The sequence below is a fragment of the Ambystoma mexicanum genome, chromosome 2p (assembly GCF_040938575.1).
Source record: "Ambystoma mexicanum isolate Mex_15411 chromosome 2p, UKY_AmexF1_1, whole genome shotgun sequence".
NCBI lineage: Eukaryota > Metazoa > Chordata > Amphibia > Caudata > Ambystomatidae > Ambystoma > Ambystoma mexicanum.
This window is the reverse complement of record NC_090923.1, coordinates 868257083-868271436: the sequence shown is the minus strand read 5'-3', so window position 1 is coordinate 868271436 and position 14354 is coordinate 868257083. Positions and strand designations below refer to the sequence as shown.

The 14354-nt window shown below is 42.8% G+C and overlaps 1 protein-coding gene across 3 annotated transcripts in view; it reads right to left on the bottom strand.

Annotated features, from left to right (window-relative positions):
• LOC138566853 (leucine-rich repeat and fibronectin type III domain-containing protein 1-like protein) overlaps nt 1–14354 on the bottom strand; it is a 3353432-nt gene that overhangs the window by 2911621 nt on the left and 427457 nt on the right. For all 3 annotated transcript variants that reach the window (XM_069644559.1, XM_069644558.1, XM_069644560.1), the window contains exon 2: nt 11028–11114. The gene's annotated coding sequence lies outside the window, so the exon portion shown is untranslated. The remainder of the gene's footprint in view (nt 1–11027; nt 11115–14354) is intronic.

Here is a 14354-nt window from a genome sequence, read left to right as displayed (position 1 = left end):
GAGAGGAGAGGGAAAAACAGGGCAGCAATTCTCTGACTAAGTGCAGCCAGGGCAGTGCAGCTCTGGGTAGTTCAAGGAGAACAAGGGACTGTATTACAGTTACAGCTCCTAAGTGCATGGTAAGCCCAGAGGCAGTGCAGGGGTGACTGATCAAGAAAGAGATGGACATAGTGAGACGGTGAGGGTAGCCCAGCAACCAGTCGGTAAGCAGACCAGTAGGTCAGGTAGGCCAGGAGGAGAGGGAGAGAGAGAAAGCAGAGGAGAAGGGGAACGTTTTGAGCTGTTTCCGGATCTTCAGGTGGTCCGGCTCAAGTTTGAGAGGGGCAGGGAGGCCTTTCCAGAGGGAGGCACCTTCATAGGAGAGAGATTTACCCACTCCACTCTCTGCCTGGGGAAGTATTTAACCCTTAGATAGTAGGAGGTAGCTGAACGAAGGGCTTGAGAAGGAAGGTATTTTGGAAGAGAGCGATAGATGTAGTCAGGGCCCGGGCCCAGAAAGCTTTGTGGACAATGCAAAGGGTCTTGAACTTGGTCCTTGCAGCAACCGGGAGCCAGTGGAGAGATTTCAGGGCTGGAGAGATATGATCCCTGGGCTTGAGGCCAAGGATAAGTCTTGCAGTCCTGTTCTGGATTAGTTGCAGAGGGCAGAGAGTAGAGGAAGGCAGGTTGAGAAAGGGGCTGTTGCAGTAGTCCAGCCTAGAGAGAACCAGAGGTCTGGAGACAGTGAGCTTCTGGGGGAAAGTGAGAAAGGGAAGAGTCCCTTTGAGGAGGAGCAGCTGATAGTGGGACTTCTTGGCGATGTACGAGATGTGAGGAGAGAAAGAGAGAGTGGAGTCTAAGATGCCAACCAAGTTTTTTGACTCGCAGGAAGGTGAAGGAAGAGGGCCCAAGGTAGGCGGAGAGAGTGCGAGAGGGAAAGCAGGGGCATGAGTCCCAATGGGAAGTATCTCCATCTTACTGGCATTAAGGGAGAGATCGGTGGATGTGCACCGAAACCTGAATCGTTGATAGTCAGGAATGAGAGAGAGAGAGGAGAAGAGACTGAGGGGAGCCTGAAGGAAAGCACAGTGTCATCTGCATAAGAGGAGAAGGAAGAGATCAGGTGGGCCAAAGGGGACAAGACAAGGTTAAATAAACCATGGTGAGAGGATGGAGCCTTTGAAAATGCCACAGGTATAGAGAGATGTGGCGGACCAAGGAGACAACCAACAGATTCAGTGTGGAGAGTAAGCTGGCAGATGGCCAGTTTGTTCCAACAGTTTGCCTAGGAAAGAGGTGATGGATATTGGGCGATAGTTTGCCAGGCAGGCAGGAAAGGCAGACGGTTTATTGAGGAGTGGGTGCACAAGGGAGTGCTTAAGGGGAGAGGGGAACATTCTAGTGGTGAAAGAGTGATTACAGAAAATGGCCAAGGCTGGAGTGAGGGTGTCAATGTGGTCCTTCATGGTTCTAGAGGAGCAGGGTAGCACCTGTTTGGACAAAACTTTCATAGATCGTACTTGTCTTGAAACCTCATCAGGTATTGTCAGAGAGAAAGAGGAGAAAGGAGGAAGAGAAGTAGAGCTGGCCAATGGGGGACTAAGAGAGGAAGTGGGAGAGGAAGAGTAGATGGGGGGCTGGATGTCCTGAGTTTTAGCATAGACATGAGAGGGCCATACAGAGCCCTGGGAGGGAATAGGAGAGGTAGAGACCACAACAGGATTGACCAGTTACTTACAGATTTTAAAGAGTTTGCCCATGTTGTTAGAGACCACAGAGACGCAGGCTTGAATGTGTGTTCTCTTCTTGATGAGTGTTATTGCTTCGACTGGCATTTTGGTGCAACCAATCTAGGTATGTCTAAATGTGGCCTGTAATGCTTTACTGTAATGTTATTACACTGGTCTACATTGTGCAGCAAGTTGGACATGTTTTCATTGTGGCATGGCATTGTTAATAGCAAAGCATTAATGTTCGTGTGCACTGTTGGTGACTTGCATGTATTGGATTGGTGTTACCCTACAAAACCATTGCAAACACGCTGGCTTTTTTTTCTCAGAAAGTGTGCTGTATATTGCATTAAAACACATATTTATATCTTTGTCCTAGTGCAGTGTGTGGCATACCCCTTCAACAGCGCATTCATGCGTATTACGCAAGCATGATCATCTAGGCCGGCACAGAGTGTGGCGCGACCCGTGATTTGTTGCTGATTTGGGGGTCCCACTCAGCATGGCTCACAGGGAAGCCCCCACATTTCATTTTACGCCACTGCCCCGCACCTGCGCATAATAAATGTGCCCAGCCCAGGCCTGGGAACAAGCGACTGTATGTGCCCAACCTGCACAGTGCACTTCTGCGTAGCCTCAGCATTCTTTCAGTACGAAGGAGAGGCCAAGCCAGGCATCGACGCGTGCTCCAGTGAGTGAGTCACTGTCTGACACTGTGTTTTAACTTATCAAGGGAAAGTCCCTTCCAATAGCGTTGTTTTACAGTGTGAATCTCCCGTTAGTACTGTAGGTAATGTAATGCTCCTGTTAATGACTTAGTTTGTAAACTAATCTAGATTGAGCCAGACTTTGTTTAATATCACTGATGCATACTTGTTATTAAGTTGCAACATATAGTAAAATTTCTGTTGTTTAATTGTCTGGGTTGCCCAGGCCCATGCAGTTAGCAGGAACGCCGCTCATTCTGCTGTTTTTCCTTTCATCATCAATCACGCAGTCACTGGGGGCGCCCCATAAATGCCCTCATTACTGCCCGTGTAATCTCCGGTGGAAAGCATGTGTTTTGTTTTTGCCTGACAGCATCACGCCACATGCTGTTACCATGTGGCAGTGATACTCTTCTTTATGCAGGCCAGTCCCTTCGGCATTCCGGGGTCTTGCAATTGGGGCTGCACAGCCTGGTGGTGGATTACGTGGAAGGGAGTCGCGGGCGGGCATCTCGTGTAAATAATACTCATGGCTGCTACCTTTGAGCCAAAAGCTCTTCCCGTTCTGGGAGTTGCAGTGTTGTTGTCCTCTTTAGAAGTCGTATGCACTACAGTGAGTTAATGCACGCAAAGTGGAGATCTGTGTGCGCCCAAAGATCTTGTGCACCTTGTGGTCTTGTGCATGCAAGTGGTGGATAGAATACACTTTCTTGGCTTGAATAACAGGCAATAGTGACTTGAATAACAGTTAATCACACACAGTTGGGCCACCTGAAACCCCAAATCTCTGGGGAAAACAATGTGTGTAGGTAGCCTTATTTGTGCTTTACCATGCTACTTTTAGGGTGCTATGCCTTCCCATCTGTTTGTTGTACTGAATTCTTCTTCGACACAAGCATTGGCAAGCCAACACTTTGCCTTTTGTACAGGAATTGGGCTGGAATGTATCCGACGCTGCCATCATATGCCTAGTTAATCACACCATTTAACAGCTGAGGTCACCTAATCACTGTAGTAGATTCAGATATTTGATTCTCAAAGTGCCAATGCCCTTAAAAACTAGACAGGATTAAATAAATGCACTACTTCAGTAGAGCTTGTTTTTAATCTGGAGCGCTTAATAGTGACATCAGCAATGGCATTCTGTAAGTTTAGAACTACCTAAATCTGTTGTAATTAAATATAAATACCACAATATTTGGTTCCTGCTGCCAAATGTTGACGTCTGTGTCACTTTATCCTGAGTGGCCAACTCCTAGGAGACCAAGGGAGATTTAGCTCTTGCGGGGAGCCCAGCCTTGGTCGCTATGATGTGATGGGGGGTTTCAAAGGAGATATCCCTGGTGACCTGCCATGATGGCCAGGCAACGCAAGGGCTAGGCATGTGGAAAGCTGCTGACCCAATTAACCATCAGTGGGTTTTGTGTTTCCAGTGCAGAGGGACTCAGACTAAGGGTGTTGAGGCCACTGGTCTCCATGGTGAGCTACAGCAACACTGAACAGCCTGAGGAACTGTGCAGGACATCCAAGAAGAGCACCTTCCAGCCATCATGTGTTTGCGGGGCCGAAGAGTGTTAAGTCCTTGCGAGTGGGTGGGTTACAGTAAAGCCCAAATTGCAAGAGTGTCTCTCTGGGGGTGTATAACCGTAGAGATTTCCCCGAGATTGGTCTTTACTCAGTACCACATTATTGGCTCACTGCTCGGTGAACCCATAACCTCACATAGAGGCAAGACCATGGGTGGAAGAAGAATCATCACAGGTGTCTTGAAGAAGAGTAGGAGTCAGGTCATTTTGCAGTACAGAGGTGAATACACCATTTCCCCATAAAAAGAATGCCAGAGGGTTGCTATCCTCCACACATCATTGTAGCATGGGCACCATGGGAAAGCCTGAAGGAACTGGAGAAAGCAATACGACAGTGACAGGAGAAATGTTAGGGACCATTTTAATTGTTTTGCTTGTAAATGTTGAATTCTTTGTGGGAAAGCATGTAGGACTGGGATTCAGATCTTTGGTTCAGAGACCATACACCTATGTATCAAGTTATCCGCACCCCTATACTCTACACAAGCCGTGTTGCATATTGGCTGGCATGGGCATTTCAATGACTCAATCATGTCAACGTATCCTGTGCCCTCATGGGGCTCGCCTATGCCACACGAGATCTGCCTTGGAGGAGGCAAATGACTCCTTTTTGCTATGCCTTTAGGCCCTTCTGGATCTTGAGTGGCATGGCTTCTATCCCTGCTCAGTCAGTTTGATGGAAACGTGCAGAATCCTTTAATGAGCATTTTTTGGTGGAATGGCGGGATGAACATAGTCAGATAGGTAATAGAAACAGTTACTAATTAGGAAAACAAGCAAAGAGGATAGAGGGATTTAAAAAGAAAGGGAACAGCTATCGAAATGCGATAGGGAAGAGGGAGTTAAACCCTCAGATTTAAAAATGAATGATACATTTCATAAAAGGTGAAGTTGTTCAAAAAGGGGTCATTTCTGGCAAATCATTAATATACTGTCCTTTTGTGTGTACACACTGGGCCAAATTCTCAAAGCGTTTTTGGCACAAGTAAGGAAATGCCCAATTCACAAAAGGCATCTGAATGAATGCATTTTAGAGGCCTGATCTGCCCAAAGGGCAAGATTCCCAAAAAATGTGCCCAAATTTTAAAAACATTTTTATTCTCAAAGGTGACCTGCGCCTTCCAGGAGGGGCTTGACAGTGGCGCAAACTTTAGTGGATGACAGGCTCCCAGCAACCGCGTGGTTCCTGGGAGCACATATCACAGAGAGGAGCCCTTACAGAAAAACCTACCCCTGACAAGTAGTTCCCATCTACAGCTGCTTGTGCAAGATCACACAGAGTCCCATCTAATAGGATCCCTTTTTCTATGGTCTTCCAGCACAGCAAAAAATTGTTGCATATGTGGCATGTGACCTGGCTCTATGCCATCTCTTTTGGAGAAGGAGACTACTTCCTTGAGTCACGGGGGACATAGGAGAAGTAGGGTAACCATCTGAGATTTGCAGATGCATGGGGTGAGGGTATTTCACTTATTTTGTTGGAGGTATAAAAATGGGCCAGGTGTCCTGCATTACGTCACTGGTGTACAGCATTACTTTACTTGACAAAGTATAATATTAAAAGTCAACAGGGATGAGATTCTGTCCAATGAAAATATGTGCTGATGATTTTTGATTGCCATTGATTAGCACATTTAAACCAACTAAGCACCGCTCCATGCCTTTTAAATTCACACCATTAGAGGGATCTAGGGGAACATGTTGAAAAAATTGGAAGCCCAAAATACCAAATTTGTTTTACATTTTTTACCCCATTTCACCACATATATATGCAGTGGGGCAGGGGGGGGGCCCGCAACTCCCGCAACATACCCCTCCACCTTTTTTATTAACTTAACCCACCCACCCCCCCCCACATATATATGGTGAAATGGGCTTATCAAAATTCGCTATTTTGGGCTTCCCAGTGATGGGCTGAGGTATTCCGGTATGATCCCCAATATATGTACTGCTATTAAAATGTTGTGAAAATTTGAGTTCTTTGACTAAAACACAATAAATAAATAAATAAACGAATAAATAAATAAATAAATAAGCAAAGTCCCAAGGTGTCCCCTGCCCCCTCCCCCCCCCAGATTTTATGGGTCTCCTACGGCTAGTTGAGTTTCCCTTTGTTTAAGATGGAAAAGTATGCTCTGTAAGACTGATCATATTATTGTTAATCTTTCTTTTTTTCCTGTTTTCCATTTCATACTATAAAAGTTCATATTCAAAATAAAAATAAAAATAAAGATTGACAGAACAGTGCAAACAAAGCTCCTATGGCTGCTGCCTTTTTCAAGTTGCGTTTTCAAATCTCTTAACTGACACATCCACCTCCCACGCCTCCACTAACAAACCACACACACCTCACATCAAATGCGCGCTCCTCAATGTCCGCTCCCTCCCAGCTCATGCATCAGCTATTCATGACCTCATAACCAACAATAACATTGATCTACTAGCCATCACAGAAACATGGCTACATCAAGCATCAGGCCCCGCCGTTGCACTTGCACTACCACCGGGCTTCACTATACTCGGACAAGACAGACCTGAACGAGCAGGAGGCAGAGTAGTCCTCATCTACAGGGAAAACCTCCAGCTCCGACTTGTCAGGCACTCCTTGACCAGCAACTCTGACCTCTTATCGGCTAAACTCACACTGTCACCCAACAGCACCATCAATATTCACTTACTATACCATCCCCCAGACCTCACCCTAGACTCTCAGGAAAACATCATCCACATCCTCAGTAATAATATCAAAAGGTCCACGAAAACCATTCTACTAGGAGACCTCAATCTGGGATTCAACGATGCTAAAGACAAACCTGTGGTCTCCCTCACCAAGAACTTAGTGACTTAGGTTTCACCCAGAAAGTAGTAAACCCAACTCACTCCAAAGGCCGCATTCTAGACTGGTTCACGGACCATAATTGCCTCTCTACTATCACCTCTAACACCTCACTTCCCTGGACAGACCACAACTGTATCAAATTCTCGGTACCTATCACCAAAAACTACAAAACTCTGACCCCTGCTGTCGCTGCTCAAGTCAGAAGCTCTAATAAGCTCAAAGAGGACAAACTGCGCCCCTTACTTCAACACCCCCGAATTAGGACCCCCATTTGCTAACAACCCCAATACTCTAACAGACATCTACAAAGATGTCATCACTAAAGCTATTAATGAAATAGCACTACTCTAATGGAAAACAGACAAAAAATCACTACACACCAACTCCTGGTTCACTGAAGAACTGCACTCAATGCACTCCCACAAAAGGGCAGCACTATAAAACTGGCAAACTAACCCCTGCAGCAGTGCCAAAAACAAATTCACCTCAATCTCCCACCAATACAAAAGAGCCATCACCGCTGCCAAAGCCAACGCCTTCAACACACGAATCTCCAATGCCAAATTGCACTCCAAAGAAATCTTTGCCATCTTTAATGAGCTCACCCCCCCCCCAATACACCTGATGAAATAATCAAAGATGAGGCATGGTGTGCTAGTATCCAAGCTGCCATGCTACACAAAATTGACCTTCTCAATACAGGAACCAAGCCTACCAACTCCACAACCGCCTCGTCCAAGCCCACCATACTTGACTTCTCCTTCAGAGATGTCACTTAACCAGAAGTCATCAATTTACTAAAAGATCTCAAACCCTCCCCCTGTAAAGGTGATATATGCCCGCCAAAGCTCATCAAAGACTGTGCAGACCGCTTTGCGCCGCTTTTCAATGCTTTCATGAATGCGTCCTTTAGATCAGGCACTATCCCAGCCAGCCTCAAAGAGGCCTGGGACCGCCCCCTCCTAAAAAAAAAAACACTGTCGACCCCATACAACCCAACAACTACAGACCAATAACCACGGTGCCTTTTCTCTTGAAATTACTGGACAAAGCTGCACATTGCCAAATCCAACACTTTCTGGAAACCCATTCCATCCTTGGGACCAGGCAATCAGGCTTCCGGAAAGGACACAGCGCCGAAACAGCCCTGGTGGATCTGAAGAATCAGATCACCCAAATCATGGATAAGGGAAAGCTAGCCCGACTGCTCATCCTAGATCTTTCAGCTGCATTCAATCTGGTTGATCACAAGACCCTCACCTCACACCTCACACACTCAGCCAATTTCTCTAAAGAATCAGCTCGCTGGATCACTTCCTTCCTTGAGGGAAAAGCCATGAAAGTCTTCTCGGACACTGCTAACGCCACACCCACGACAATCCATTGTGGGGTCCCTCAAGGATCCTGCACTGCACCCACACTTTACAACCTGTTCACTAAGCCTCTCTTTGACAATCTTGACTCACATGGCATCACATACACGAACTACGCGAACGACACACAAGTACTCCTACCTCTCTCAGGCTCATACCACGAAGACGCCAAGGCACTTCACACCATCTACTCCATCATTCAGGCTTGGATGGCAGTCAATGGCCTCTGCCTTAATGGAGACAAGACTGAAATCATGATACTAGGACAACAGAGCACCCTTGACAAACTGGGCAAACTGTACGCCAACTTCTCAATTGACAACTCCATTATCCCCATATCCACAGCTGTCAAGACATTGCGGGTATACCTAGAATCCTCACTATCAATGACCAGACAAGTCAGCACAATCACTTCCTCATCTGCGCACACCACCAAACTCATAAACGCCATCAAGCCATACCTCTCTAAACCTAATTGCCTTACAATAGCCAGAGCAACCGTTGGAGCCAAACTGGACTACTGCAATGCCCTCCTAGCAGGCACATTGGCAAAAACCCTAAACAGACTAAAAGTCACACAGAACAATGCTCTCCGGGCCGCTCTTAGCATCCCAAGAAGAGAGCATATTTGCCACGCCAGACACTCAGCCCAATGGCTTCCGGTTAAAGAGTGAATCACACTCAAAATCCTCATTCTCACACACAAATGCCTCTCTCTTTCCGCCCGACCTACCTATCAGAGACCATCTCCAAACCCTCCTCCTCAGGTCCCACCAGGACGCAATACACCAACCTATTCCATATCCCACACATTAAAAAAGCCAAAACCGGTGGCCTAAGCTTCCCCTACATTGCTACCAAGTCCTGGAACGCTCTACCTGCTGACATTAGAGCGGAGAACTCACTCCCGATTTTTCGCAGAAAACTGAAGACCTCCTTCCTTGCACAACAACTTGTTACACTTGCCAACTTTGTAAATATACTGCACTGTAAATATGTACAAATGTTATACTTGCTCCTTATATATCTCTCATGTATTTGCAACTAAGATGTGCCTGTAACAAGCTCCACGATGCCCCCGGCTGACGTGCGCTCTACAAATCTGAATGAATAAATAAATAAATAAACTGCCAAATATATGATCATGAACTACATACAAGCGTTTGTAATCTCAGGGGATTCTGCACAGTACATCAACAGTTTCTCTGCACCATCATACATATTGCCTATTCAGCAGTGCTGTACATAAAGTGACATGTTGGCTATGGGGAAAGCCTTTAAAATGGGCATTTCAGTTTGCATCTAGTGCCACACCGTGGAGAAAAGTGAGAGGTGCAGTTGTTTGCCTTTAGACCAATTAAGCAATGGGCAAATATTTTTTTTTGTTTTTTGTTTTTTGTTTTTTTAACCATGCCTTGTTTATGCTCTGTAGGTTATGTCCTATGATCAATGACGTCAGTATAAAAAGCTGGTGGCTCATTGGAATATCTGAATGTGGATGATGCAAGACCCCAAGCACACTCTGTATATGAATGAGACCACCGTTGACCACAAATCCTTAAACAGGTTGCCATTCAGCAGGAAAGGACACTCGGGCTGTGGGTTTGCGTAACGTTAAGGTACATTATTTTGCCTATACTAAAAATACAGGTTTTGTTCTCTGATCAACATGATCTCAATCCTATCACCTCCAGACTAAAGAGACATCAATTTGGTCTATGGTATTCTTTCCAAGAAAGAACAGTGCCTTTGCTATATGTATCTTTAGGATCTGGATTATTAAAAATGCACTGTGCATCTACAATTAGAATTATCGAACTGCATTGCATTTCTCTGTTATTATAAATCTGCTAAATTGCAATGGGGACAGTGGTTTTAAACTGGAAAACTGGACTGTGTCAGTTGGTGTCACTTGTGTATGTATTTCTTAAACATGTGTATTCAAAGAGAGCATTTATGCTTTGAAAAAGAAATGCATACATATGGAAACAATAACTGTTCAGCATGTCCAATTTACCACAACCGCCTGCAATATTCCTCTTGTTTATCTCTGCCAAACTGGAGAAAAATATACAGAGAAATGTAATTTAACAATGCAAACTTAATTGTATTAGCTATTGCAGTTATTGTGTTCGAGACCATAACCCTGCATACAGTATGGGTCATTTATATGCATCCGTTTTAGCAGCTCTCTAGACTTCCACAATTCAGAGGCTGCAGAAAAGTCATTGGAAATGAATATCTCCCACAGGATCCATCATTGTGCCAGGAATTTAATTTGCTGATTCCTCCAAAAGAACTGCTATCCCACAAGCAATTCAAAAGCGGCACAAATTACTTTTATGGGTCTTCCCTAAACTGTACAACATGAACAGACACCCTTGACTGCTCAACTTCCCATATGAAACGGCAGCTGACACTGCTAATGGCCCCTTCACAAGAGCAGAAAGCAGGAACAAGAGACAGGGGCATACCATTAAATACCTCTCTGTAAATGCTTGTATTATTATAGCATCACGTTTCAATGGAAATATAAGTGATTGATAAATAATGATATCTTGGAACTAACTACACATCCTTTTCTCCCGGTCTGTAAATATACTCGAGTCAAAACGCGCATATTGTCCGAACCTGACAGTCAGGATTAAAGGCAGCATGAAGTATTCATATTTATGATGAAAAACTCCTACATTTTGGTGGCAAGCAGAACAAAATTTTGTGATGCCACCTCTTCATCCACAATTGGTCACATATGTTTTACCATGTGTTTGTTTTTTGACATTCTATTATATAACCCATTCCATTTTGCTTACCTTGCTTTCACTCATTGACAATGATTGCAGGCGGAATTCCCCCGGTCAGGCACGCTCTGACATTGTGACATCACTTCCTAAAAATCCCTGAAAGGAGAGTGACAAGATTGTTAACAGTGCGAGGGGGAACACAACACATCTCAAAAAGCAGGGGTAAGGGAGAAAACATAATAGTATTCAACAATCATTATTTGCCAATGGGTAAGTTCCAGATGATATTGTTTAGACAGGCTAAAGTGGAGCATTTCTTGCAAATGAGACATCAAACGATTGCACATATTTATCCATAATAAAATTCCTGAAACAAAGTTGCATAGATCAGGACACGCCCCAGTGTTATGCATTCTGGCTTTCTAATTCTAAACCACGCAGATGAAGCTCATCTAGTGATCCACTGAAATGTAAAACCCGGCCAGGTGTTTATTAGATCTGCAACAAATATGTACGATAAAGACTTAATTATAACAACTTTGACATGAGATGTTATTTGCCATTACTATTCTATAGGTCCACTAGCCCACCCATAGAAGCAATCGAACACCTCGGTGTAAGGAGAACCATTTATGAAGCATGAGCCGCAATTACTGAACAGGAAGTAGCATACCGCTTGTTGACAAATGCACTGCCTATTATGGAGAGCTCAGCAGAGTGAGCCCCTTGTGAAAGATACCCGCCTTCAACGCACAGCTTTCCTCCCACTGTGTTTTGGACCGCATTTACCTTTGACCCATATTAATGCTGTCCACTCCTTTTCACCACCAACTCTCCAATACATTTTGAAGTCAATACTGTTCCCATTACTATCTTCCAGTGTAATGCAGTTGTAGTACCCACATGTTAACTCGTTGCTGGTGCACTCAGATTGATGCCTCTCTCCAATAGATCAGAAGATAAAAAAATAGGATCAGCCAACATTCAGTTACAAAGTGACACTTGTACAACAAAGCTATGGGTAAGTTTTAAGATATGCAAGGGAGCCATCTGGAACACAACCACTGGCAGACCCAATCACAGCAGTTAAAAGGCTACTTCCCAAGTCAGAACATTCAATCAGGTTTCTTGCTCACAGCATTATGCATCATATCTTTCAGTCATTATAGCTTCACACAGAAGGGCTCAGCCGTGGGAAGAAGACCAGAACGTTGCATATTCATGATTGAAATTATACACATTTTTCAGATCAAACCACTTCTCAAAACCAGAAAGGTAAGCTAAGAATATGGAAAGAGAATCATGTCAACAAAACCTTTCAAATACATTTATTTTTCAATTGTTTACCTTTTATGTCTAGAGAGGAACATGTGTTACAGCCAATCTTGTGATATGTGATGAAAGGTGTGGTATGTTAAGACTCTGACTTTGCACTATTATGAAAAAAGATACTGAGTAAGTTGGCTGCAGAAAAACACAACATAACATGTATACCATAAATGATAGGAACACTATAAATGGTAGTGGATTTTTTTATATACTGTTGTGTGTTTGAGTTATAGTATATGATGATCCATTTGTAATCCCATTTTACAGATTCGTTTTACAATAGTTTTTTTGCATATACACTAATATCTTGGTACATTATGTCACTCAAACAGGCGCTTCTTCAGGGCCATATTTACTGTGAAATATACTTCAAGTTATAGTTAGACTTGATTCTAAAACATACTTTTGCGCACATTGACAGATGGTTCAATGAACAAACATTTACAGTAACATATTTCAAAGAATAACAAGAATCAACAAATTAAACAAATGTCATATAAACAAAGGAAATGAACAGAATACATAAGATTGTTAGCATCAGATGATTAAAGAATTGATTGCTCTGTAAAACAGAATATTATTTTTATGATAAAAACACATTTCTTTGAAACAGTTCCTGTGTTAAATGTTTCTCTTAATTATATATTGCCTGGCTGTTAAGCATCCAACTGACAAATTATGTAGTTTGATATATACTATTTAAAGGCTAGAGCCAGACTGTCCATCTAGTTTAAAGGCTGTTCTGTGTCTGCAACCTCATGTTGTTGGAACACATGGATAGTGTTTTTAGGCTTCAAACATCAGACTAGATTGCTGCTATGACAAGTTCATGTAATAGCAAATATTCAAAACTAAGAAAGGGTAATTTATTTTTCATCTCCTCGGCATATTAACAAAAATAAATCAATATAATGAATACCAGAAACTATGTGTTCAATGCTGCCATTATTAGTTGCTAATGCATACTGTGTTTCAAAATAACCCATGAATAGTTTAACCAGGAACGTGCATATATGACACCCATGACGACTCCTTACACTTGGTGGTACAATTGATCATTGAATAAAAACATATTTGTTTTTCCTCATGAAATCCAACATTTCCAAAATGATTTTACACTGTTCAATGTGGACAATTCATTTCTTGTCAAAGACATTTTTAATAGCTTTCATTGCTAGTCTATTTTTAATTGAAGTGTATATGACAATTGTGTCTAATTTCACTAAGAAGTAATTGGCCTGCCAATTTATATTGTTTCGTTTTTGTATTACATAAGTAGAGTCTTTAATCCTTTCATCATAGTTCAAAATATCAGATTGGTACAGTTTGCCTACAGGGATTACTAGTTTCTCCCTGATGATACCCAAAATGTCTTTGCTCACCTGGGTGTAACAATTAGGAGTGGTGAGATGTAAATCTGCATCTTGATATAATCTGCCTGCTCTTGACTATTATATAGATGGTCTTATCAGCTTGTTTTATAACAATGTCATAATTACTGGATCGATCCTATAGAGCTTTTCAATTAGTTGTCCTGATTGTTGTTCCGTTATCATACACATGTATTGCTAATCTAAGTTCCTTGGTTACAATTTCAAAGAATGTATCTATGTGATTTTCAGGTGGCATACATTTAGAGCTAGGTTTAACTTCCATGTTAGCTGTTTTTTTCAATTTTGAAACCAATGTGTTCAGCTAATACCATATGTGTGGCTTACATTTCTATTTTTAATGATGTTAATAAACTGTGTTTTTAAATCTTGAATGATATGCTCTGTTTTCGTACTACGGTAGCCCAATCTAGCCGAGAAGATTTCTTTGCCAAGAAATGAAATCTTTATCTTAAATGTGCCTGTAAATGTATACAAGTTAGTATATATGTCCATTGGAACTTAATTCATGAGTGATGCTAAGGTTAAAATTGTATTGAGTACTTGCAAATCTGTGGGTGTCAACTGTATCTTAGAAAGATTTTTTTTTTTACTAAATTGGGTCTTAATGGTGTATCGTCCCCTGTCTCTGAAAAAATCCTAAAATGGTTACAATTCCTTGTTCTTTTTAATTGTC